The following is a 4,178-nucleotide window of genomic DNA, read 5'->3' on the forward strand; positions in this document are numbered from 1 at the left end:
CAAATAGTTACACAGTCAGTCAGTTACTTTAAGATTTTAACAGTTATCTCAGACATATAGTATTACGTATTTCAGTCTTTTCAAATCTCCAGTAGTTTATCTGCTTATGTTCTATATGTGTTATATTAGTACTAGTTTATTCAGTGCTTATAGCTGGTACGAGCTAATGGGTTAGCTTATGGTCAATTGTGGTTGTAAGCACCATTATCGCATCTAAGGGGTAGCATTGGGTCATGATAAAACTTGGTATAAGAGCCTAAGGTTTTACACTATCCAGGGTTGTCTGAAAGCCGCATTGAGTAAAGTTTATTGCATGGGTGTGAAGCGAGCCACACTGATGAACCAGATGCTATGAGATGTTTTAGGAAATATTTCCCTTGTTTCCGTATTCATGTCATGTGAAAGAGCATGATATCTATTTAAAATCCCTTTCTAACTTATCCTTCATTTTGTTTACAGACAATGCCTCCCAGAAGAAATAATAGAAAAAGGAATAGGGACCAGCCCGCACTTCCACCTACTCAGAAAGATCCACTAAATGAGCATGTCTCTCACGCCTAGTTAAGAGATGCTTCACTACCTTAGCCAATCTAGTATCTTCTCAGAACAAACAATGAGTTATTATCCCTGCCAATCTAGTGGAAAATACAGCTAGACCTAGGATTTAGGATTTCACCCGAACGAGTCCCCTTTGTTTTTGGGATCCAATTTTGAATAGTATCCGTAGGAGTTTCTTGATATGGTTTAAAAGGTGACATATATTATGAGCTTCACATCGAGTGAGAGTGTAGAGTTGGATGCATATCAGTTGAAGAATGTAGATCACACCTGGTTTAAGTAGTGGAAGGATGACTATGGTGTTAATGTAGGGCCTGCTGAGTGGTAAGAATTTCCATAGATTTTCTAGACAGGTTCTTCCCATTAGAGTTGAGAGAGTCTAAGTTTTAGGAGTTTATTAATTTGAATTAGGGCAGCATAATTGTGAAGGAGTACTCGCTTAAGTTTACTCAGTTGGCAAGGTATGCTTTAAATATGGTGGCTGACAATAGGTCTAGAATGGGTAAGTATTTATCTCGTGTAGCTGATAGTATGGCTAAGGAGTGTAGGACTGCCATGTTGATTAAGGCGATGGACTTATCTAGACATATGGTTCATGATGAACAGATTCAGAAAGAGAATTTTAAAGAGAGAGAGAGAATAAGAGGGCCAGAATAGGTAGTTTTAACTTTACACAGCCAAGGTTAGAAAGTGGTAACCATTCTCAGTTCTAATAGAAGTTTTTAGACCCAACTCTATTTTGAGCCAGTGCGTTAGTGCCTAAGTTCTGGAAAGATAGTCGGGATAGAAGCGTTAGGCTCTTAGTCCCAGGGTAGTTTGAACAGTGGTCGTATTAATCCGCTATGTGGTAAATTGGCAGGCATCACCAAGGTGTGTGTAGAGTTGGCAGTGATATGTGTTTTAGATATGGTAAGCCAGGCCACAAAGTCAGAGATTGCCCAAAGGCTGGTCCGCAGGTTCAGTCTAACCATTCTTTAGTTCTAGCTGATCTCTCAACTCAATCGGGTGTTGTTTCTAGTAAAACCTGTGGGCAATGTCAGAATAGGTTGTATTCCCTCCAAACCCAGCAGGATCAGGAAAGTTTTCCTGATGTAGTTCTGGGTATGTTGCAGGTCTTTCATCTCTATGCTTATGTTTTATTAGAACCCAGAACTTCACTCTTCTTTGTAACTCCCTATATAGCAGTAGATTTTAGTATCAGTCCTGAATATTTAGTAGACCCTTTTTCAGTGTCTACCCCAGTGGGTAAATCTATTACGGCTAGATGGGTATACATAAATTATCCTGTTATGATATCTCAAAAAGTTTCCTAAGTTGATCTTTTGATGTTAGAGATGACTTATTTTGATTTATTCTTGGTATGGATTGGATCCGCTATGCTATGTTCAGTTTTAGTTTCCTAATAAACCAGTCATTGAATGAAGGGATAGCACCTCTGTACTTAGGGGTCAGATTGTTATTTATCTTAAGGCAAGAAAAATGACATCTAAAGGGTGTGTTTACCATCTTGTTCCAGTCAAGGACATAGTTCTGAGACTCCAAGTCTCTAGTCACGTTTAGTAGTAAGGGAATTTTCAGATGTGTTCCCTGAAGACCTTCCTGTAGTTCCTCCCAAAAGGAAAGTTGACTTCAAAATAGATCTCTTTCCAGATACCCAGCATATCTCTATTCAACCCTACAGACTGGCTCCAGCTGAGCTTAAGGAATTGAAAGAATTGTTGAAGGATCTCTTAGATAAGGGATTCATTAGACTTAGTGTTTCCCCATAGGGCGTTCCAATCCTTTTCGTACATAAGAAAGATGATTCTCTTAGAATATGCATCGATTACTGTCAGTTGAACAAAGTCACAATCAAAACTATGTTTCCACTCCCAGGATTGATTACTTATTCGACCAACATCAGGGTGCCAGTGACTTCTCTAAGACAGACCTCAGATCCAGCTATCATCAACTCAGAGTCAGAGAATATGACATTCCAAAGATATCTTTCAAAACTTGGTATCGTCACTACGAATTTCTAGTTATATCTTTTGGACTAATGAATGCCCTTGCAGCTTTTATAGACTTGATGAACAGAGTGTTCAAGCAGTACTTGGACATGTTCATCATAGTCATCCTTGATGAAGTTGTTGTCTATTCCCATAGTGAAAATAATTATGCAAACCATTTAAGAATTTTATTGCAGAACATTAGAGCTCATCAATTGTTTGCCAAGTTCAATAAGCGCAAGTTTTGTCTAAGATCAGTATCTTTCCTTGTCCATAATATTTTTGTTGATGGCATCTGAGTTGACCCTCAATAAAGTAGTAAGAAACTAGCCCAGACCTATCTCTTCATTAGATATCAGGATTTTCTTGCATTTGCTGGATATTATAGATGGTTTGTTGAAGGGTTCTATTCTATTATGTCCCTCATTTATTGATTGACTCAAAAGAAAGTCAAATATCAGTGGTCATGTTCATGTGAGAAGAGTTATCAGGAATTTAAGACTCGACTCACATCATCCCTAGTCTTGACATTGCCAGATGGTTCAAATGGGGTTGTAGTTTAGTGTGATGCTTCCAAAGTTGGTCTTGGTTGTGTTTTTATATTGAAAGATAAGGTCATAGCCTATGCCTCTAGACATCTTAAACCCCATGAGAAGAATTATCTTACCCGTGATCATGAGTTGGCAGCTGTTGTTTTTGTATTGAAAATTTAGAGGCATTATCTTTATGGGGTCCATGCTAATGAGTTCACAGATCACAAAAGTTTACAGTATGTGTTCTCTCAGAAAGATTTGAATCTTCATCAAAGAAGGTAGCTTGAGTTATTGAAAGATTATGATATGAGCGTGTCATATCATCTGGGAAAGGCCAATGTAGTGGTACATGCCCTTAGTTTATTTTTTATGGGTAGTGTTGCTCATGTTGAAGAGGATAAGAAGAAGCTAGTCCATGAGGTTCATCAGCTTGCTAGATTGGGCGTCCGATTGGTTGACTCAGATGAAGGCAATATATGGGTTCAGAATGGTTTAGAATCTTTATTAGTTGCCGAGGTAAAGGAAAAACAAGATAGGGATCCCAGTCTGGCTAAGTTAAAGGAATTAGTCAGAGATCATAAAGTAGAGGTTTTCTCCAAAAGGGGTGATTGTGTGTTGTATTTTCAGGGAAGGTTATGTCTTCCATGGGTAGATGATTTCAGGCAGTGAATTTTGGAAGAAACGCATGGTGCGTGATATACCATACATCCCAGAGCCACCAATATGTACTGTGACTTATGGGAAATCTATTGGTAGAATGGTATGAAAAAGGATATTACAGAGTTTGTGGCTAAGTGTTCATGTTGTCAGAAGGTTAAAGTTGAGCCCTAGGGGCCCAGTGCTGCATTATAGAAGTTCCATCTCCCCACTTAGAGGTGGGGGAGTGGTGAACATGGATTTTGTAATGGGTTTGCCTCATACGCATCGTCAGCATGATTCGATATATGTCATTGTAGATAAAATGACCAAATCATCTTATTTCTTGCCAGTTCATTCATCTTACTCAGCTGAGGATTATGCCAGGCTTTATATCAGGGAGTTGGTTAAGTTACATGTAGTTTCGTTGTCTATTATTTTAGGTATAGGTACTCTGTTTACC

The sequence above is a fragment of the Capsicum annuum genome, chromosome 12, assembly GCF_002878395.1.
Source record: "Capsicum annuum cultivar UCD-10X-F1 chromosome 12, UCD10Xv1.1, whole genome shotgun sequence".
Lineage (NCBI taxonomy): Eukaryota > Viridiplantae > Streptophyta > Magnoliopsida > Solanales > Solanaceae > Capsicum > Capsicum annuum.